Source organism: Capricornis sumatraensis, chromosome X (assembly GCF_032405125.1).
Source record: "Capricornis sumatraensis isolate serow.1 chromosome X, serow.2, whole genome shotgun sequence".
In the NCBI taxonomy this organism is placed as follows: Eukaryota; Metazoa; Chordata; class Mammalia; order Artiodactyla; family Bovidae; genus Capricornis; species Capricornis sumatraensis.
In genome coordinates this window covers 110,843,401-110,868,035 of record NC_091092.1, presented here as the reverse complement: position 1 = coordinate 110,868,035, position 24,635 = coordinate 110,843,401, and the positions used below count along the sequence as shown (strand labels likewise).

General features: G+C 37.2%; 1 pseudogene; it reads right to left on the bottom strand.

Moving 5' to 3' along the window:
- Positions 1-3,659: 3,659 nt before the first annotated feature.
- On the bottom strand, positions 3,660-4,583 carry LOC138071498 (craniofacial development protein 2-like; annotated as a pseudogene).
- Positions 4,584-24,635: the final 20,052 nt, after the last annotated feature.

The window sequence follows — 24,635 nt, the reverse complement described above, 5'->3', positions numbered from 1 at the left end:
GCAGAATTTCTGGCTTTCCCCGTTGGAAAGAATGCATATACGCCATAAAGTTCTATTCCCATTGTTGCCACCAGACATTTTCTGACCGAATGGGGGTGCCCCTATCTTTTGGATCAGTGATTGAACTTGATTTTTGAAGAACCTTATAGATCCATATGAAATGATTCATTCATCCCTTATCCTTTAGCAATTACTAGGTGGCATGTTAATGGAGGGGTTCCTCCTTGAGTGAGTTTCGATGGAACAGGTCCCATGCAGCCTGAATTATGGAGAGCATTGGCTGCTATGGCACCTGTGACTTTACCTAGACCTTTAAAGGAACTAAGATATATTGTACGGGCCTGCGTACATTCTCCCTATGCCTTTTTGTTGGCCAGAGATCGGAATGATTAGGGACTTTGTGAAGGAGAAACTTTATAATGTCGAATGTGTGAATTTTTTTATATCAAATTGTGTTGATGGGAATGATTATAGTAATTATAAGGCTGTGATGATTGTAAAGTAGCCACCATATTTGATGGTTCCTGTAAAATTAGAGGGACAATGGTTTGATGATTATGCATTGAAAGTTTTGTATGAATTTAACGGCTTAATTTCTCGACCTAAGAGATTCATTGCAGCTCTGATTGTGGGAATAACTGCCTTGATTGCCATATGCTTCAGTTATGGTTTCTGCTGTTGCCCTGTCAAGAGAAGTGCATACTGCCTCGTTTGTCGATCAGCTGTCCAAAAATGTCTCCATAGCTCTTACTACACAAGAAATTATAGATAGGAAAATAGAATATAAGGTCAATGCTTTAGAAGAAGTAGTCCTGCTTATAGGGCAAGAAATTATAAATACAAAAATTAAGTTGCCTTTCAGGTGCCATGCTGAATTTAACTGGATGTACATTACGCCTCTACAAGTGAATGATTCCGAACATCCTTAGGAATGCATTAGTTCAGTTCAGTTCAGTCGCTCACTCATGTCCAACTCTTTGCGACTCCATGAATTACAGCACACCAGGCCTCCCTGTCCATCACCAACTCCCAGAGTTCACTCAGACTCACGTCCATTGAGTCAGTGATGCCATCAAGCCATCTCATCTTCTGTCGTTCCCTTCTCCTCCTCCCCCAATCCCTCCCAGCATCAAAGTCTTTTCCAATGAGTCAACTCTTTCCATGAGGTGCCCAAAGTACTGGAGTTTCAGCTTTAGCACATCATTCCTTCCAAAGAAATCCCAGGGTTCATCTCCTTCAGAATGGACTGGTTGGATCTCCTTGCAGTCCAAGGGACTCTCAAGAGTCTTTTCCAACACCACAGTTCAAATGCATCAATTCTTCGGTGCTCAGCCTTCTTCACAGTCCAACTCTCACATCCATACATGACCACAGAAAAAACCATAGCCTTGACTAGACGGACCTTAGTCGTCAAAGTAATGTTTCTGCTTTTCAATATGCTATCTAGGTTGGTCATAACTTTTCTTCCAAGGAGTAAGCGTCTGTTAATTTCATGGCTGCAGTCACCATCTGCAGTGATTCTGGAGCCCCCAAAAATAAATTCTGACACTGTTTCTACTGTTTCCCCATCTATTTCCCATGAAGTGATGGGACCAGATGCCATGATCTTCGTTTTCTGAATGTTGAGCTTTAGGCCAACTTTTTTGCTCTCCTCTTTCACATTCATCAAGAGGCTTTTTAGTTCCTCTTCACTTTCTGCCATAAGGGTGGTGTCATCTGCATATCTGAGGTTATTGAGATTTCTCCCGGCAATCTTGATTCCAGCTTGTGTTTCTTCCAGCCCAGCGTTTCTCATGATGTACTCTGCATACAAGTTAAATAAGCAGGGTGACAATATACAGCCTTGACGCACTCCTTTTCCTATCTGGAACCAGTCTGTTGTTCCATGTCCAGTTCTAACTGTTGCTTCCTGACCTGCATACAGATTTCTTCAGAGGCAGGTCAAGTGGTCTGGTATTCCCATCTCTCTCAGAATTTTCCACAGATTATTGTGATCCACACAGTCAAAGGCTTTGGCATTGTCAATAAAGCAGAAATAGATGTTTTTCTGGAACTCTCTTGCTTTTTCCATGATCCAGCAGATGTTGGCAATGTGATCTCTGGTTCCTCTGCCTTTTCTAAAACCAGCTTGAACGTCAGAGGGTTCACGGTTCATGTATTGCTGAAGTCTGGCTTGGAGAATTTTGAGCATTACTTTACTAGCATGTGAGATGAGCGCAATTGTGCAGTAGTTTGAACATTATTTTGCATTGCCTTTCTTTGGAATTGGAATGAAAACTGACCTTTTCCAGTCCTGTGGCCACTGCTGAGGTTTCCAAATTTGCTGGCATAGTGAGTGCAGCACTTTCACAGCATCATCTTTCAGGATTGAAATAGCTCAACTGGAATTCCATCACCTCCACTAGCTTTGTTTATAGTGATGCTTTCTTTTTTTTTTCTTCTTCTTCTTTTTTTTAATTTTTTTTATTTTTTTAAATTTTAAAATCTTTAATTCTTACATGTGTTCCCAAACATAAACCCCCCTCCCACCTCCCTCCCCATAACATCTCAGTGGGTCATCCCCATGCACCAACCCCAAGCATGCTGTATCCTGCGTCAGACATAGACTGGCGATTCAATTCTTACATGATAGTATACATGATAGAATGCCATTCTCCAAAATCATCCCACCCTCTCCCTCTCCCTCTGAGTCCAAAAGTCCGTTATACACAGCTGTGTCTTTTTTCCTGTCTTGCATACAGGGTCATCATTGCTATCTTTCTAAATTCCATATATATGTGTTAGTTTACTGTATTGGTGTTTTTCTTTCTGGCTTACTTCACTCTGTATAATCGGCTCCAGTTTCATCCATCTCATCAGAACTGATTCAAATGAATTCTTTTTAATGGCTGAGTAATACTCCATTGTGTATATGTACCACAGCTTTCTTATCCATTCATCTGCTGATGGACACCTAGGTTGTTTCCATGTCCTGGCTATTATAAACAGTGCTGCGATGAACATTGGGGTACATGTGTCTCTTTCAATTCTGGTTTCCTCGGTGTGTATGCCCAGCAGTGGGATTGCTGGATAAGGCCCACTGGACTTCACATTCCAAGATGTCTGGTTCTAGATTAGTGATCACATCATCATGACTATCTGGGTCATGAAGATCTTTTTTTGTACAGTTCTTCCGTGTATTCTTGCCACCTCTTCTTAATATCTTCTGCTTCTGTTAGATCCAGACCATTTCTGTCCTTTATCGAGCCCATCTTTGCATGAAATATTCCTTTGGTATCTCTAATTTTCTTGAAGAGATCTCTAGTCTTTCTCAATCTGTTGTTTTCTTCTATTTCTTTGCATTGATCGTTGAGGAAGGCTTTCTTATCTCTTCTTGCTATTCTTCAGAACTCTGCATTCAGATGCTTGTATCTTTCCTTTTCTCCTTTGCTTTTCGCCTCTCTTCTCTTCACAGCTATTTGTAAGGCCTCTCCAGACAGCCATTTTGCTTTTTTGCATTTCTTTTCCATGGGGATGGTCTTGATCCCTGTCTCCTGAACAATGTCATGAACCTCATTACATAGTTCATCAGGCACTCTATCTATCAGATCTAGTCCCTTAAATCTATTTCTCACTTCCACTGTTTAATCATAAGGGATTTGATTTAGGTCATACCTGAATGGTCTAGCAGTTTTCCCTCCTTGCTTCAATTTAAGTCTGAATTTGGTAATAAGGAGTTCATGATCTGAGCCACAGTCAGCTCCAGGTCTTGTTTTTGTTGAGTGTATAGAGCTTCTCCATCTTTGGCTGCAAAGAATATAATCGATCTGATTTTGGTGTTGACCATCTGGTGATGTCCATGTGTAGAGTCTTCTCTTGTGTTGTTGGAAGAGGGTGTTTGCTATGACCAGTGCATTTTCTTGGCAAACCTCTATTAGTCTTTGCCTTGCTTTATTCCACATTCCATGGCTAATTTTGCCTGTTACTCCAGGTGTTTCTTGACTTCCTACTTTTGCGTTCCAGAACCCTATAGTGGAAAGGACGTCTTTTTGTGGTGTTAGTTCTAAAAGATCTTGTAGGTCTTCATAAAACTGTTCAACTTCAGCTTCTTCAGCATTCCTGGTTGGGGCATTGACTTGGATAACTGTGATATTGAATAGTTTTCTTTGGAGACGAACAGCGATCATTCTGTCATTTTTGAGATTGCATCCAAGTACTGCATTTCAGACTCTTTTGTTGACCATGATGGCTACTCCATTTCTTCTGAGGGATTCCTGCCCACAGTAGTAGATATAATGGTCATCTGAGTTAAATTCACCCATTCCAGTCCATTTTAGTTCGCTGATTCCTAGAATGTCGACGTTCACCCTTGCCATCTCTTGTTTGACCACTTCCAATTTGCCTTGATTCATGGACCTGACATTCCAGGTTCCTATGCAATATTGCTCTTTACAGCATCGGATCTTACTTCTATCACCAGTCACATCCACAGCTGGGTATTGTTTTTGCTTTGGCTCCATCCCTTCATTCTTTCTGGAGTTATTTCTCCACTGATCTCCAGTAGCATATTGGGCACCTAATGACCTGGGGAGTTCCTCTTTTGGTGTCCTATCATTTTGCCTTTTCATACTGTTCATGGGGTTCTCAAGGCAAGAATACAGAAGTGGCTTGCCATTCCCTTCTCCAGTTCTGTCAGACCTCTTCACCATGACCTGTCTGTCTTGGGTTGCCCCGCAGGCATGGCTTGGCTTCATTGAGAAGCCTTTTTAGGAGATAGCAATCTTAAGATGCTAGGGGCAAACAGGATTTAGAAAGATAATAAATTAACTGAGGAATGTAGCATGAGTTACAATGCAATCACAAGTTAAGTATAGGACACATAATAGGAAGTAGATAATAGATAGTAAAGCTAATTCTGAGAGAATCACTGAAGCAGGAACTCTGTTTGTAGGGCAACAATGATTTCTGGGGACAATAAATTTGGGTGGGGGAAACTAAAAATGTCAAACCTCTGACCTAATGCTTTTGTCAAAGTATAAAAGAAAACCTGAAGCTTGAAATAAACATGTAGTCCTATACCTCAAGTCAGAGGCTACATCATTGTCTGCTGACACCACTCACCCCTTCAGGCTGATTCCCTGGCTGCTGGAGCTAGACTCTGGCACAAGTCAACTTATTTCTACAATGTAGACGCTTCTCTTTGGACAGTTGAATTTTAGTAGTATCCCATGAAAAAATTTCCTAATTCAGTGCTGAAGTAAATATTAATATTTCAAATTACTGAACATTCATATAGATTTTTTTCCTATACATGCAAATAACAACTTGCTATGATACTTTGATTTTCATTATACAAAACAGATACAACAAGTTCCTAGAATTTCACTCTCAGGGGAGATTAATAACTCTTGAACAAGAAAGTACCATCATCTACGTTTCATTTGAGGATTGTTCATGTGGCAGTAGAGCCGAGAAGCTTCTCCATGTGGAAAAGCTGCTATAAATTTATGAACTGATTTCTTGATTAATTCATTCAACAAATTCATATGTCAGGCACTGAATGTACTTAGAACATAAAAGGGAGATATATCCCTGCCTTCTAGGACTTAATTATAGTGGCAGTGAGAATCAGACCATATATTTTTGAACATTCAATTATTTAAATAAAGAACCTGCAATTTTTAGAAAATATATATACTTGAGGAATCAGTGCTGGTAATTTAGACTTGCTATAGGGCTCACTCTGGGGAGACTCAGAATGGGCACCAGGCACTTAAGTAATAGCAGCCCATACCGACTCTCACTGAAGGTGTATTCTCTGTGTGAACACGGAGATGATTCCTTCTTTTATTTATCCCCATAAAATCCCACTTAAAACCAAATCTCTATTATGTCAGGGACTGTGCTCAAGTCTGATGAAGAAGACTAAGACAGAACCATTAATGTCACAAAGCTTACAAGGTAACAGCAGTTTACATAGTAAAAGTTAATTAAAATTAGGCAGAATCCAAAAATACCACTTCTGGGTATATATACAAAAGAACTAGAAATCAAAGATTAGAACAAATATTTATACACCAGTGTTCACAACACATTATTCATAACAGCCAAAAGGTGGAAATGATCCAAATGTCTATTGACAGATGAATGGATAAAGAAGATACAGTGTACATATACAAAGGAGTACCCTTCATTGTTAAAAGGAAAGGAAATTCTGATACATGCTACAACATCCATGAACCTTGAAAACATTATGCTAAGTGAAATTAGCCAGTCATAAAATGAAAAATAAAATAGTGCATGATTCTACTTACAAGAGATACCTAGAATAGTCAAATTTATATAGAAAGGACATGGAGCAGAGATTAGCAGGGGCTAAGGGAGAAAGGATTAGGAAGATTTTTAATGGGTAAGAAGTTCAGTTTGGGATGATGAAAATGTTCTGGAGATGAACAGTGGTGATGGTTGCATACTGAATGTGAATGTACTTAATGCCACTGAATTGTACACTTACTGCTGCTGCTGCTGCTGCTAAGTTGCTTCAGTCGTGTCTGACTCTGTGTGACCCCATGGACGGCAGCCCACCAGGCTCCCTCGTCCCTGGGATTCTCCAGGCAAGAACACTGGAGTGGGTTGCCACTTCCTTCTCCAATGCATGAAAGGAAAAGTGAGAGAGTGAAATTGCTCAGTCGTGTCCAACTCTTACCGACCCCATGGACTTCAGCCTACCAGGCTCCTCCAACCATGGGATTTTCCAGGCGAGAGTACTGGAGTGGGTTGACATTGCCTTCTCCTGAATTGTACACTTAAGAATGGTTAAAATGGTAAGGTATATGTTATGTATATTTTGCCACAATAAAAATAACAAAAAAGAAGCCATTGGAATACACACACAAGCCTCACTCAAAATCTAAAGGGACGTGCATCGTTGTGTTCCAGTAAAACTTATTTATAACCACTGGAAAAAAATTAGGTAGGCAACTGTGTCTCATGGAGGCCCAGTAGAGAAAAAGAAATCATTGTGAGAGTGTAAGTAAAGGAAAGAGGAGATATTCAGTGTTGACAGAGTCTGTAAAGAAAGACTATAAAGATTCGACCAATGCTGTATAGCACAGGGAACTCTAGTTAAGGCACTGCAGTGTCCTAAATGGAAGGACAATCCAAAGAGGGGGATATATGAACAGCTGGTTCATTTTGTTGTGCCAGAGAAGCTAATACAACATTGTAAAGCAACTATACTTCAATAAAAATTACTTAAAAATAAAGACTGAAACTAACGGAGGGGGCAGTGTGGAAGGCATGCCAAGAAGAGCATGTGCCTAAAGATATGGGGACAAGTGTAAAGGATATTACATGGTTGGGAATTAGAAGTGTTATACTCAGGGACATTGCAGCATGTGTGAAGTTGTTAAAAAAAAAAAAAGAAAACTGTGGCGGGATTATAAAGACTCTTAAAAAAAACTCAAGGAATATAAGGAACAAGTTAGGGCACTATGAAGTAGGAAAATAATAATACCAGATAGGTTGAATGGATCTTGGCTAATTCTTATGGGCACTGAGAAGAAAACCAGTGAAAATGAATTATAAATGTTTCAAACCGGTACAAGGAAGCTTACATTTTTGGCAGGGACAACCAACCTTTTCACAGTTCTCAGCTCTAAGAAATGTGCATCTTATAGTCATATACTCCATATTTAATTACAATTGTACAAGTGATTCAGTGATAACCATTTGGCATATTATTCAGGGTCTATTGAATATTGCTTTTACCAAATAATAATCCCTTTTATTTGTCCATTTTAATGGCTAGTCCATTTTGACTCTAAATTCTCATAGGCATGGTATTGTTAATAATGACTCATTCTTACCATGTAGCTATAAGTGATATATTTTTTTTTATAAATCATTCTAGCTATTCTCAGATAACCATTACTGTCCTGCACAATCACTTCTCTCTTTCCTTCTACATATTTTTTCCTAACATATGCTCTGGAATCATATCTTCCAAAGATCGTCAATTTAATTTCCTAATAAGCATGAAAAGGGAAAATAAAAATTAAAACATGTTAATATCTATGTTAAGTGAATGATTATGTGTCTGTCTAGCCAGCAAAATAAAACAAAACAAAAACATTTATGTGACATATGCTAATAAATGGATTCAGTTTATGTGTGTGTTTGTGTGTGTGTGTGTGTGTGTGTGTGTGTGTGTGTGTGTGTGTGTGTGCTGTGACAAGCACTAGATGTCATGAAATTCAATTTGAGGTCATGAAGGAAGCCCAAAGTTATGTTTCCCTGTTTTGCAGAATAAAAGCATCTGATACCAAATGAATAGGTGTGAAAATTGATATTATGTGTGAAAATTAAATAGCACATATTGAATTTTTGCAGGAACAAGTTCACCTCCACATGAAAATCAGTTTTAGAAGAGTTCCTGCAAACAGGAACTTCTGTTTAAGCCTAATTCTGAAGACTTAACTCAGAAAGTAAGATATTCTATTTCTCGTGGGAGGGGGATTCATGTTTGGGAACGCATGTACACCCGTGGTGGATTCATGTCAATGTATGGCAGAACCAATACAGTATTGTAAAGTAAAATAAAGTAAAAATAAAAATTAAAAAAAAAAGATATTATAGCTCAGAATTTTATAGTATTATATGTGCATGATATTTTACTCAAACATAATTCTGGAAAAGAGAAAATTCTCACCATTTGCTCTTTTTTTTTGGCCATGCCACATGGCATGAGGGATCTTAGTTCTCTGACCAAAGACCAATCTGAGCCCCTTGCAGTAGAAGCACAGGGTCCTAACCAATGGACTACCAGGAAATTCCCTCACCATTTGACTTGATGTAGTGGAACCTTATTGTGACTCCAGCAAAATATTTAAAAATGAACTCTTAGGAAAACATCCCTTGGGTCAGGATGAGCAAGGCTATATAAAATAAAATAAAATAAATGAACATAGGCAACCTAAGGAATTGCCTCTTGGAATAGAATGGACTGTTGTTATCAAGTTTATAGGTGTGAGAACATAAATTAAAGAGGATTCCTATTTTGTCCCCACATTAGTACTTAGACTGAAATAGCTGATTTTGTACAAAAAGGTATATTGAGTAATTCTGTGATTAACATATAAGTATTTCAGATAGTACTATTACTTCCTGGTGTTATACCTCCTAAATGAGTTTACTAACCATGGGGCATGAGGAACAATTCTCTTCCATTGTTTATTCAAGAGAATAATGTTTGTTTTATCCAAGGTTTTGTTTTATGCCCAATCCCTTCAAGGCTTGGATGCAATTTAGCATTGTAATATTTTCTAAAAGCTAAATTCAGATATCCCATGGTGGTTATAACTACCGCAAAATTGCACTCATCTTACACGCTGGTAAAGTAATGCTCAAAATTCTCCAAGCCAGGCTTCAACAGTATGTGAACCATGAACTTCCAGATATTCAAGCTGGATTTAGAAAAGGCAGAGCAACCAGAGATCAAATTGCCAATATGCATTGGATCATCAAAAATGCAAGAGATTTCCAGGAAAAAAATCTACTTCTGCTTTATTGACTATGCCAAAGCCTTTGATTGTGTGGATCACAATAAACTGTGGAAAATTCTGAAAGAGATGGGAATACCAGAACACCTGACCTGCCTCTTGAGAAATCTGTATGCAGTTCAGGAAGCAACAATTGGAACTGAACATGAAACAACAGACTGGTTCCAAATAGCAAAAGGAGTGCGTCAAGGCTGTATATTGTCACCCTGCTTATTTAACATATATGCAGAGTACATCATGAGAAACCCTGGGCTGGATGAAGCACAAGCTGGAATCAAGATTGTCAGGAGAAATATCAATAATCTCAGATATACAGATGACACCACCCTTATGGCAGAAAGCGAAGAAGAAGAGCCTCTTGATGAAAGTAAAAGATGAAAGTGAAAAAGTTGGCTTAAGCTCAATATTCAGAAAACGAAGATCATGGCATCTGGTCCCATCACTTTATGGCAAATAGATGGGGAAACAGTGTAAGAGACTATATTTTTTGGGGGGGGGGGCTCCAAAATCACTGCAGATGGTGGCTGCAGCCATAAAATTAAAAGATGCTTCCTCCTTGGAAGAAAAGTTTTGACCAACCTAGACAGCATATTATAAAGCAGAGACATTACTTTGCCAACAAAAGACTGTCTTGTCAAAGCTATGGTTTTCCCAGTAGTCATGTATGGATGTGAGAGTTGGACTATAAAGAAAGCTGAGCGCCGAAGAATTGGAGCTTTTGAACTGTGGTGTTGGAGAAGACTCTTGAGAGTCCCTTGGACTGCAAGGAGATCCAACCAGTCCATCCTAAAGGAAATCAGTCCTGAATATTCATTGGAAGGACTGATGCTAAAGCTGAAACTCCAATACTTTGGCCACCTGATGCAAAGAACTGACTCATTTGAAAAGACCCTGATGCTGGGAAAGATTGAAGGCAGGAGGAGAAGGAGACAACAAAGGATGAGATGGTTGGATGGCATCACCAATTCGATGGACATGAGTTTGAGTAAACTCCAGGAGTTGGTGATGGACAGGGAGGCCTGGCATGCTGCAGTCCATGGAGTCGCAAAGAGTCAGACATGACTGAGTGCCTGAACTGAACTGATGGTGGTTATATTGAAAGAATTTATATATATATATATATATATATATATATATATATATATATATAAAATATTGATATATTTAAGATTTAAGAATACTTATAAAAACCATAAGATTTAAAGTAAATCTGAAATGTGACATTTTAGTGAAAGGAGATTACTGACCTGGACAAGTTTATATTATTTTTAATTAGCTTTATGGGAAGAATAGCAGAATGAGTTCAGTGAACACAAAGTGATTGATAGTGACTTTAGAATGAGGGACATTTGACATTAAAAAACAATTGTTATATCCATGTCAAAAAATGAAAACAGAACTTCCCAACATAGAATGGAAGGTAAAAGACAAGAAAAAAGGATAAATGCAAGGGAGTGACCTTCCTGTGATATATCTGACAAGGTTCAAAGGAATACATCTCTTACAAATTTTTACATGCTTGAAATTTTGGTGGTAGCAGGGAGATGCTTTTCCAGTTGTAGTTTGTAAATAATTTAGGCATTTGTATTCCTAATATGGATGTGATAGAAAGTTATATCTAATTCAATAAAGGCACCATCATCTTTTCAATAAATGATATCTGCCACTTCTTGCTTTTTTAGACAACCACTGAGAAGGGCATTTCATAACTATAGGTACTGATGAAAACACATCTTGTATCATTCCATCAATTGATATTCGCTCAGGGCTAAGAAACCATATTTCAAAAGATATGGTTCTTCCAAATCACTCTAGGTTTCAAGATTTGTCCTAAGGAGGAGTCACTTTTGTTCCTTAATATGCAAAATATAAGCTGAGCATTTATTTTCATTAGGTATGGGGTACAGCATAAGGGTAAGCAGTCTTTGTACTTATCAGTCTTGGTATGTAAATTTAAATAACTGAGAAATGCTGCAAATTAAATCTTGGAAAATAACTTCACATAGAATGATAAGATTATGAAAGGAACCATAAAATATCATCTTGAAAAGTTTGAGTGGATTTCCTTGACCAGAATCTTAAACAATAATTATCATTTAGGGAAAAACCATGCATTGGGATTTATCATATAAACATCCTTCCTGATACTTAGACATCTTACAGGCACTTCTACCCTCTATATATTTGGTTCTTTCAGATCCATACATTTCCTTCTCATAAACTGTTTATAACCAAAAGTTTCTTTCCAACACTCTAGACAAATAGGATTTGCTTTTAAAAATGTGTCAAGTGTCTTTTATAAAATATCTGCCATCATGTAGTCAAGCTGAAGAGACTTCTCCATGTTCAAGAGAAATTCTTCAAGTATTTATATAATCCTTACAAATATAATGGAGTAAAAAGATCAAAAATGCAGAAAAAGCAAAGGAGTTTCACTGCCCTGCAGCATGTACTTTGGTACTGTGTTTAAGCTTTATATATAATTTTAAGACTTATGGGCATAAATCATACCTACTTTTCCATTGTAAGATACATGTATTGAATCTTTTATTATTAAATGATGAATATTTCAATATATACAACATAAAGAGTGGGTTGCATTGGCCATTGTGGTCTTGGCTCTCACCTGGCAGGATTTTTTTTTCCCCATCATATCTCCACATTCCAAAGGTTGTTTTTTATTTTAAACAAATATAGAGATTTGCATTGGAAAATACCTTTCAAAACCATGTTGTGACCTAGAATACATTGTAAGACTTAGTTCTGTGAACTCACTATAAAGATACTACCCCTAACTTCAAAGTCTAAGTTTTACATATTCTTGTTGTTGTTGTTCAGTCGCTATGTCCAAATCTTTGTGACCTCATGGAATGTTTGTCCTTCATTATCTCCCAGCGTTTGCTCAGATTAATGCCCATTAAGTTGGTGTTGCTATCTAACCATCTCATCCTCTGCCACCACACTTCTCCTTTTGCTTTCACTCTTTTCCATTAGTCATTCACTAAATATTTTTAACCATCCACCATACTGTTGTTATTATTCAGTCACTAAGTCATGTCCAACTCTGTAACTCCATGGACTGTAACACACCAGGCTCCCCTGTCCTTCACTATCTCCTGGAGTTTGCTCAAACACATGTCCATTGAGTTGGTGATGCCATCGAAACATCTCCTCTTCTGTTGTCCCCTTCTCCTTCTGCCCTCAGTCTTTCAGGATCTTTTCCAATGAGTCAGCTCGTTGCATCAAGTGGCCAAAGTATTGGAGCTCTAGCTTCAGCAAGAGTCCTTCTTTCCAATCCACCATATGCCACATATTAAGTGTTGAGAACAAAGATAGACTAAAAAATTGACTGTTTGATAAAACCCCTTAAAGACTAGTGAAATGAATTAAAAATTTCTATTTTGGATCTGTTTATGATAATCATAAATCTCAAGGTAACTCTTAACAGAATCGTGTTTTTGTTTGTTTTTACATTGCCTCTTTGACACAAAAGACTTCAAGAGGCTAATTTTTAAACTCTCATAATGTTGAGAACAAAGATAGACTAAAAAATTGACTGTTTGATAAAACCCCTTAAAGACTAGTGAAATGAATTAAAAATTTCTATTTTGGATCTGTTTATGATAATCATAAATCTCAAGGTAACTCTTAACAGAATCGTGTTTTTGTTTGTTTTTACATTGCCTCTTGGACACAAAAGACTTCAAGAGGCTAATTTTTAAACTCTCATAATGTTAAGAAAACGTAAACATTAAAGTAGTTAGAGAAAATTAAAATGAATATAGCACAATAAAAATTTCAGTGCAGGTAGTCTTTTTTTCTTTATGAGGTAGGCGGTGGGAAGGAGGTTCAAAAGGGAGGGAATATATATACATCTATGGCTGGATCACGTTGGTGTAGTTCAATCGCTCAGGCATGTCTGAGGCTTTGCAACCCCATGAATTGCAGCACGCCAGGCCTCCCTGTCCATCACAAATCCTGGAGTTCACTCAGACTCACATCCATCGAGTCAGTGATGCCATCCAGCCATCTCATCCTCTGTCGTCCCCTTCTCCTCCTGCCCCCAATCCCTCCCAGCATCAAAATCTTTTCCAATGAGTCAGCTCTTCACATGAGGTGGCCAAAGTACTGGAGTTTCAGCTTTAGCATCATTCCTTCCAAAGAACACCCACAGCTGATCTCCTTCAGAATGGACTGGTTGGATCTCCTTGCAGTCCAAGGGACTCTCAAGAGTCTTCTCCAACACCACAGTTCAAAAGCATCAATTCTTCAGCGCTCAGCCTTCTTCACAGTCCAAATCTCACATCCATACATGACTACTGGAAAATCAATAGCCTTGACTAGACGGACCTTAGTCGGCAAAGTAATGTCTCTGCTTTTGAATATGCTATCTAAGTTGGTCATAACTTTCCTTCCAAAGAGTAAGCGTCTTTTAATTTCATGACTGCAATCACCATCTGCAGTGATTTTGGAGCTCCAAAAAATAAAGTCTGACACAGTTTTCACTGTTACCCTGTCGATTTCCCATGAAGTGATGGGACCGCATGCCATGATGTTCCATTTTCTGAATGTTGAGCTTTAAGCCAACTTTTTCACTCTCCCCTTTCACTTTCATCAAGAGGCTTTTTAGTTCCTCTTCACTTTCTGCCATAAGGGTGGTGTCATCTGCATATCTGAGGTTATTGAGATTTCTCCCGGCAATCTTGATTCCAGCTTGTGTTTCTTCCAGTCCAGCGTTTCTCATGATGTACTCTGCATATAAGTTAAATAAGCAGGGTGACAATATACAGCCTTGACATACTCCTTTTCCTATTTGGAACCAGTCTGTTCCATGTCCAGTTCTAACTGTTGCTTCCTGACCTGCATACAGATTTCTTAAGAGGCAGGTCAGGTGGTCTGGTATTCCCATCTCTTTCAGAATTTTCCACAGTTTATTGTGATTCACACAGTCAAAGGCTTTGGCCTAGTCAATAAAGCAGAAATAGATGTTTTTCTGGAACTCTCTTGCTTTTTTCCATGATCCAGCGGATGTTGGCAATGTGATCTCTGGTTCCTCTGCCTTTTCTAAAACCAGCTTGAACATCAGGGAGTTCACAGTTCACATATTGCTGAAGTCTGGCTTGGAGAATTTTGAGCATTACTTTACTAGCGTGTGAGATGAGTGCAATTGTGTGGTTGTTTGAGCATTCTTTGGCATTGCCTTTCTTTGGGATTGGAATGAAAACTGACCTTTTCCAGTCCTGTGGCCACTGCTGAGTTTTCCAAATTTGTTGGCATATTGAGTATAGCACTTTCACGGCATCATCTTTCAGGATTTGAAATAGCTCAACTGGAATGCCATCACTTCCACTAGCTTTGTTCATAGTGATGCTTTCTAAGGCCCACTTGACTTCACATTCCAGGATATCTGGCTCTAGATGAGTGATCACACCATCGTGATTATCCAGGTCGTGAAGATCTTTTTTGTACAGTTCTTCCGTGTATTCTTGCCACCTCTTCTTAATATGTTCTGCTTCTGTTAGGTCCATACCATTTCTGTCCTTTATCGAGCCCATCTTTGTATGAAATATTCCCTTGGTATCTCCAGTTTTCTTGAAGAGATCTCTAGTTTTTCTCATTCTGTTCTTTTCCTCTATTTCTTTGCATTGATCACTGAAGAAGGCTTTCTTACCTCTTCTTGCTATTTGTTGGAACTCTGCATTCAGATGCTTGTATCTTTCCTTTTCTCCTTTGCTTTTTGCTTCTCTTCTTTTCACAGCTATCATGTTGGTGTAAGGCAGAAACTAACAAAATATTGCAAAGCAATCATCGTTCAATTAAAAATAAATAAAATTTAAAAACTAAATCCTTCTTTACGGATTGCAAGTGTTTGCATGACCGAAGTAAAACTGCTCTACTTTATAAATTTGTTGTTAATATTCTTCTACACACAAACACACACACACACACGCAAAGGACTCAGTTGATAAAACATTCTGGTCAACAGATCCTTAATTAATGGCCATTGTAGAGAGAATCCTGAGCCCCAAAGTCTTAAGAATTTTAGAGGAATGGCTCTCTAGGTGCAGGATTTCCAGCCCAAGACAAGTTCAGTGGGTGTGGCCAATTTGTCATGAGCCTCATTCAGTTCAGTTCAGTTCAGTCGCTCAGTCATGTCCGACTCTGCAACCCCATTGGCTGCACCACGCCAGGCCGCCCTGTCCATCACCAACTCCTGGAGCTTGCTCAAACTCATGTCCATGGAGTAGGTGATGCCATCCAGCCATCTCATCCTCTGTCGTCCCCTTTTCCTCCTGCTTTCAGTCTTTCCCAGCTTCAGGGTCTTTACAAATGAGTCAGTTCTTTGCATCAGGCGGCCAAAGTATTGGAGTTCAGCTTCAGCATCAGTCCTTCCAGTGAACACTTAGGACTGATCTCCTTTAGGATGGACTGGTTGGATCTCCTTGCAGTCCAAGGGACTCTCAAGAGACTTCTCCAACACCATAGTTCAAAAGCACCAATTCTTCAGCCCTCAGCTTTCTTTATAGTCCAACTTTCACATCCATACATGACTACTGCAAAAACCATATCTTTGACTAGATGGTCCTTTGTTGGCAAAGTAATGTCTCTTCTTTGTAATATGCTGTCTAGATTGATCAAAACTTTTCTTCCAAGGAGCAAGCATCTTTTAATTTCATGGCTGCAGTCACCATCTACAGTGATTTTGGAGCCCCCCCCAAAATAAAGTCTTTCACTGTTTCCACTGTTTCCCCATCTATTTGCCATAAAGTGATGGGACCAGATGCCATGATCTTAGTTTTCTGAATGTTGAGTTTTAAGCCAACTTTTTCACTTTCCTCTTTCAGTTTCATTAAGAGGCTCTTTAGTTCTTTACTTTCTGCCATTAGTGTGGTGTCATCTGCATATCTGAGGTTATTGACATTTCTTCCGGCAATCTTGATTCCACCTTGTGCTTCATCCAGCCCAGCGATTCTCATGATGTACTCTGCATATACATTAAATAAGCAGGGTGACAATATACAGCCTTGACTTACTCCTTTCCCTATTTGGAACCAGTCTATTGTTCCATGTCCATTTCTAATTGTTGCTTCCTATCCTGCATACAGGTTTCTCAAGAGGCAGGTTAGGTGGTCTGGTATTCCCATCTCTTTCAGAATTTTCCACAGTTTCTTGTGATCCACACAGTCAAAGGCTTTGGCATAGTCAACAAAGCAGGAGTAAATCTTTTTCTGGAACTCTCTTGCTTTTTCGATGATCCAGTAGATGTTGGCAATTTGATCTCTGATTCCTCTGCCTTTTCTAAAACCAGCTTGAATATCTGGAAGTTCATGGTTCATGTACTGTTGAAGCCTCCCATGCCCACTAAACCCCCACTTGTTAGTATCCCCTGCCTCTTGATAGCCATGGTGCCTCTGGGCCTGCCCTATCTGTAAAATGGAAATGTTTAGAGTTCTCAGTGAGATAATATTATTTTTGTTTTTCTTTTATTTAGAGTGTAATTCCATGCAGGTAGTCTTACTGCATATAAGATATAGACCTTAACTTTTGTCAAAGTAGCTATTAAAACTAAACTAAGGAAAATTTTTCAGATGGAATATTATATACCAGAGGACATCATTTGAGATGATGGCATGTATAAAACTGTCCTCAAAAATAATTTCATAATGTAGAATAATAAAAAGACATATATACTTTCAATATAATATTATTTGACTTGAATTTTTATAAATACTTATTTATCTTATACCTGGCAATACAGAATGCCACTTTAATGACCCTATGTAGTCAGAGCTTTCTAGTTTTGAGCTATGTATACTGATTTCAAGAAAAAACCAATTGGCAATAGCTACAGCAAAAAATTTTAAGACCTATGGTAATATTCATTATAATGAGAAAAATGTTTAAATTAATATAATTTGTAGCCATAGTACTATTATCACAAAAGATCTCCATGTGTACAAATCAAAGTAGATTATTACCTTGATTTTAAGTTGATATGTAAGGAATATACTATTTTCCTTTGATGCAAGTAATGTATGAGGGTGGGGGAATGTAAACAATTAACCTTATGAAGTTATTTTCAGGGACAGCTAGATTCAGTTTAAGAGGATAACTTCATATAGCATCAGAATATGGATTTAAAGATTATAAGATATGCTTGTGCGATTTTTATGTCCCACAGAAGAATATTTTGAAATAAGTGTAGAATTATATTTATTAGTACATGTCATAAATGACAAACTGGTACCAAAGTCATGAAATCACTTGACAAAGACCCTATAGCTAATGAATGACAGGGTTAATGGTTATACTTCTGGATCCTTGGAATGAATATATATATAGTGCAAATGTCTAATAGGCCTACCGTGTGCACTGAAATTTTAATATAAGAAATAAGATGTATCTAACAGAAATTAACATAAAGATTTGAAATTTATATCTGAACACTGGATTTTATGAGTAATAAATGGAAGTAGTTTATATTTGGTCAAAGATATTATGTTCTGATGTACCTGAACATATATATATTATATGGCTATTTAAGTTTCTGAATACTCAGAAGACACACAAAATACTACTTTTAAACAATACTTTAGAATCCTCTTTATCTAAGATCATGTGCCAGAAAGAGTGAACACTATCATTTTTTAGATCAGTGACATTTGACAACCATTCAGTCTAGTTAAGTGACAATTTTCAACGATGTGATTAATTGAATATTTGAACATAGTTGACAGTTGAAATTTTACCCTAGGCTTTTTAAGTACTCATTTTGGATTTGTGGTTTAATAATGTACAATAATGACCTTATTTTTTTTGTTCTATCTCACATTGCATATTTGAAATCACTTGGTAAAACTGTGCCACTTTGTCGTAGACAACTGATGAAAGTAGTGAACATAATTATGAGATCTACAACTGTGTCAGCTAATATTAAATCATATTAAGTCAGTAAAGTCCCAGTATATGCCCAGGGTGTACTGTAACTCTATTTTTTTTTTTTGTCAGATTCTCTAAAGTAATAATAGAGTGCATTCTATGACTTCAAAAAGCCATTGGGATTCATAAAGTACACACATAGAAATCTTGGGATGGAAGAAGAGGAAACAAACTGGAATCAGCCAATGAATGGAATACAGGTATCATAATGCATGTGGAGAACAGTTTAAAACACCAAGGTCAGTTAAATCTCCCTTATTGTTGCTGTTGTTGTTTAGTCACTAAGTCATGTCCAACTCTTTGCAACCCCATAGACTGTAGCCCACCAGGCTCCTCTGTCCATGAGATTCTCCAGGCAAGAATACTGGAACGGGTTGTCATTTCCTTCTCCAGGGGATCTTCTCAGCCCAAGTATTGAACCCATATGTCTTGCATTGCAGGTGGATTCTTTACAACTGAGCCACCTGGGAAGCCCTAAACCTCTCTACTAGACTTTTAATGGCAAAATTATTTTACCAGCAAAAAAACACAAAAAAACAAAACAAACAAACAAAAAATCATTATTCAACTTTACATAAAAAGATTAAAAGTGAAGATATTTATTAGAGGAAACTCACTAGCTGAAACTTAATTACATTTAAGGGGAGAAATTCTATTGATAAACAAGTTTACATGGCCCATTAAATACTTCTTTACGTCTGAGAGAAGATGGGGTTAAAGACCCACAGAACTGAATCAACATGTCTGGGGAAGGGGGCTATCCACCCAACAAGAGCAGAGAAGGATAAAGGAATGATAGAATGGCAGTAGGAGAGATGTTTCCGTATTATCTGAGATTTGCTCTATCTACCTTCAACAAGTTACGAATAAATAAATGGAAGCTGTGGATACATTTTTATCTTGATCTCATGTGTAGACAACCATAACCATTTGGTAGACTCTTCCTCTGCTTCACAGGATTTTGTATTCCCTTTTGTTTGCTTTTTTATACCACAGCCAACTTTATTACAAAAGAGCTTTGCTCTCAGCAAATAGTGTGATAAAGGCATCACTGCACTTAGAAGTACTTCCTTCTCAATAAGTGGTTTTCACAAATAAATTATTGATAGCAGGGATAAGTTCATGCTAAAACAGCCACACCAAGAAGAATACAAAGCAGAACATTAATATGGTATCTGAACTCTACAAAGCTAAGTTGTGAGTGACATTTGAGTGAGGATAGTAATTAGAAGTCAAGACAGAGAAAAGAAACGAAACAGAAGCACAGGGTCAGGTTGAGCTGCTCATTTAGAACTAAGGAATATACTAAAACCAGTCATTTATGGCAGAGAAATAGGCCAGATTGGAAGAGGAAAGGGAGGGAGGATGGGAGAAGTTAAGGGGAGGAGGGGGAATGGATGAGACAAAATGAACTTGACCTAAGATCCTGAAACTACCACAAGTTTCTTTTCAAAAGGAAGTTTCTAATATCCCTTTAAAAACAAAGGAGGCAACCTAAATGTCTATCAACAGAAGAATGGATAAAGAAGATGTAATATATATATACAATGGAATATTGCTGTTGCTGTTTTAGCCACCAAGTCGTGCCCAACTCTTCTGTGACCCCAAGGACTGTAGCCTGCCAGGCTCCTCTGTCAATGGGATTTTCCAGGCAAGGATGCTGGAGTGGGTTGCCATTTCCTTCTCTGGAAGATCTTCCTGACCCAGGGGATCAAATTTTTTTCTCCTGCATTGAAGGTGGAATTTTTACCACTGAGTCACCAGGGAAGCCCTACAGTGGAATCTTACTCAGCCATTAAAAGAATGAAGTCATGTCATTTGCAGCAAAATGGATGGACATAGAGATTATCATACTAAGTGAAGTAAGTCAGACAAAGTAACATCCCCTGTAGGTGGAATCTAAAAGGAAATGATACAAATGAACTTACTAACAAAACAGAAAGAGACTCATAGACTTAGAGACCAAATTTATGGTTATTGAGGAGAAGGATGGGGGGAACAGATAGTTAGGGAATGTGAGATGGACATACATACACTGCTATATTTAAAATGGATAACCAACAAGGTCCTCCTGTATAACACAGGGAATTCTGCTCAATGTTATGTGACAGCCTGGATGGGAGGGGAGTTTGGGGAAGAAGGGATACAGGTATATGTATGGCTGAGTTCCTTCCCTGTTCACCTGAAACTATCACAACATTGTTAATTGGCTATACCACAATAAAATAAAAAGTAAACAAAAAAAAAAAAGAAAAGAAGCAAGGGAAAGGTAATTTTTTCAGGTGATTTTAAAACTTAGGTTTGTAAACAGATTTGTAGAATTAGTAGGCCCCCTTAAGATTTTCTATTAGCAATCATCAATTCCTTAAAGCTTTGAATGAACTTAGCACTGGTTTCACTGGATTCAGAAGTCTTTGTAAAAGGTTTGTTTGATTTTATGATTTTTTTAGGTTCCTTTGGTGGCTGATGAAGGTACTCTATATTCCATTATGTTAATTCTTATAAATTTATGCTTGTAAATAGAACATAATCCAATCTAATTGTTTTTTTACAATCATTATATAGTTCTGTGTAGATTGAGTTTTTGGTTTCTATGTCTCTTTTACTTATTTTTAATATTTTCTGTGTTTAAATTGCATATGTTTGCTTTATTTCTCTTTTTCTGATCAAATTTAGAAGAGATTAATCTATCATGATTTTATTACAAAGAGCTAAGATTTACCTTGTGTTTCTTCTTTCTAACCCTTTTATTTCTTCATTTATATTTTATTTCTTACTTTCCTTAGATCATTTTTTGTAACATGAATGGTTGAAAACTTAATTAATTAATTTTATTTTATTTTTTTTTAATAAAAGCAAAGACAAAAATTGAACCTCTGGGTAGAACCAAGGCTATTTCTCATGGGTTTTCTCATGGAATGATTTTTTCCTATACAAAAGTGGATTTGTATTCTTGATTTCTTATACATTTTAGATTAATCAAATTGTGTTTTTAAAGGATTATTCATTTCTACTTCATTATTATTATCAAAGATTATTCACTTTAAAAGTTCTTCTTTTTATATGTTTAATGGCATTTTCACTACATTCTAATATACTATCTGTTTTGTTTGTACATATGCCAGGGACATTTTTAATATATCTTCTCCTATGCCTATAGTACATTTCAGAGCAGGGCAGAAGTTATAGATAACTCAGTCTGTCTTCTTTTTCTGACTCTAGTGTTTCCCAGAAGCATGGAAAAGTGCGTAATGTCAGCTGGCTCCAAAACTAACCAGAAACCACCTCCACTCCCTGTCAGCAAATGGAGGAGGTAGTATGGTCTCACAAGTAAATGGCTTCCTGCTATAAACAGCAAGGCTGGGCCCTCGCCAACATTAGGGCTCTCAACATCATTAATAGGAATTCTCAAGTCTTCTTTTGATCAGAAAAAGAAAAAAAAAAAAAGAAAAAAAAACAGCTATCTGGAGAGCTAGGTTTTCTCTGTTTGCTCCCCCTCCCACATTTTTCATATTTTGTCTTTTTTTGGGAGATGACCCACTGGTGGGCTACAGTCCATGGGGTCACAAAGAGTCAGACATGACTGAAGTGACTTGGAATGCACGCATGCACCCGGTATGGGATGAGTCTATCATCCAGGATTTCCTACTCTCTGGCTTCTGGCTAGGTTCAACCGATGAGTAAAACTGGCAGAACACTAGAGAACCCAAGGTATCAATTCTCCCAGCTCCTTCAGCAGGCCATGATTTGAGAGTAACTGCATTCTTAAGGTATCTATAGTTGCACTTGCTATCCAATGGGCCCGCTCCTGAGGTTTGAGCTTTCATTGGTTTAAGGCTCTATCCTTTTGTCTCTTTGAGTTTAGGGGTAATAAAGACTAGTAACTGAGGCTAGGTTCTGGGTACTTCACCATTCATTGTTGGTTCCTTTAATCCTGCCCAAATTTCTGTATATATCATTTTTATTACAATCTCTTCAACTTTGTCTTAGCATAGGCTGATTCAATCCAAGACTATTAATGATACACTTGGATGGTGACTCTATCAGTGGATATTTCAATAGACTAAAACTGAGAGGCTTTTCTGCCTCCCTATAAAAGGCACCACATAGGTCTACTGATGTCTGGTCATTGCCTAGGGATAGGGAAGATTATTCCTAGTAATGACAAAGTTAGAATTTTCTCAATGCTTGTCTGAAAGCTCAGATTTTGATTTGGTTCATTTAAATTAAATTATAAACTATTGTTTTCCTTGAAAGTCCAACTTTATGGGAGAGAAGTATACATAATTCACACATTTTACAGAATCATCGATGCCAGGAAGTGCCAATAGGTAGAAAATCACTATTAAATTTAGAGTTTTTTATGTTATTTGTATTCTCAATTTTTTTCTTTGCTGCTAATTGTGCTGTAATCTGACAATGGTGAATTAAAGGCACTGGATAAAAATGTATTTCTACCTTTATTCTTTATGGTTTTAGCAGTATTTCTATCATCCAGTAAGTTGTATTATATTTTAATTATTGATTTTTAACTTCCTTGGCTAAAAATGATTTTTTAATACTTGTAAGTTTTTCTTTATTAATATTCCTATCTATGACTTTTAAAATAACTTGCTTTATTACCTACATAATTTATAATAGCCTTTCTATGCTTAGTTACTGTCATCTCATTTAGAACTAAATTCAAACCCTAACCATGGCTCCCCATTTTTGCCTCTTCCCAGCCCCATCCTGCTACCTCTCTGATCCTTTTCTTACTGTATTGTTTTCCACACTTAGCCTTCTATACCCATTAAGTCCTATTTCCAAATGCTTTTTCTCCTCTAGGTCTTTTTATTCCACTGTCTGCACCATACCCTACAGATAATCCCTGGCTCACTCCCCCACTTCCTTCCAATCTCTACCCATAAGACAATCTAACCAAAAGTCTTCTCAAACATACTATTCTGTTTCTCTCTTCTTCACTCACTTACTTATCATTACATACATCACACACACACACACACACACACACACACACACACACACACATATTTAATGTCCTCTGGTATATGACTCTAAACTCCATGGCATAAAGGATGCTGTTTGTTCGGATCACTGAATGTAGTGTTCCTACTATTTGGAACCTGACATTCAGTAGACACTCAATAAATAATGTATTGAATGTAAATATACTAACTTTATTTTGTTGAAGATATGACTACTCAAAACCTCCAATCAATACCTCCCAATTTGAGAATTTGTGATTTTTAAAATAAAATTTGAAATAGTTCTATCTACCACTTTACTTAATATGCTGATTTATTTACATCCCACCCAAGAATCATTTAGTCATCTGCTATAGACTATTCAAGGCCAGTTTTAGAACAGTTGTGCACTTGAACATTCTCTTCGATTTAACTGTGTTTATATTTTAAGGTAATAATCAGAGGCTAAAAAACGAGTCTCTTGGAATATTTTCCATTTCTTTTGTACCTTATTTTATTACAAAATAATGGGAAATATAAAATGATAATACATTTACTTTTAAGCATTTATCTTCTGTGTCTTTTCATCTGGGGCTAACTCAGGTAAAGTTTATTTCACTCTAGGTTTTCATTTACACTGGAAAATGTTTTACTTGAGATTCTGTCCTTTAATACAGAGACCTCAACTATGTACCATACCCCACTAGGGCCTTGACTCAAATGGGAGCTTTGTGGAAATTTGCTTTTGAAGGACTCCTTGTCCAACTTAATCTTCATTTGGGGGTCTTCCCCTGATAAAACATTGGAATTTTCTCAAGATTTTCTATTTTTTTAAATTCATTTATTTCAAGATTTTCTGTTTTCAGTAAGAAATATAGGCTTCTTAGAAAAGATCTATATATTGCATTAATCATATTCTAATTTTGTATATTCACTTATCATATTTTATTAAACAATTACATGATAAGATATAGGATATATAGTCAGATTGACAAATATGGCCATAATTTAGACTTTGGGAGGTTGCAAGGTCAGGTTTACTTTCCTTTCCTACATTCCTCTTTTTACACTTAAAAAAAATGGATAGCATACATACATAAAATATATTTAAGTGTACACTTGATTTCTCAAAGCAAATGCAACTGTTTAATAACCACCTGGTCAAAACATGGGATATCTTTAACACTTC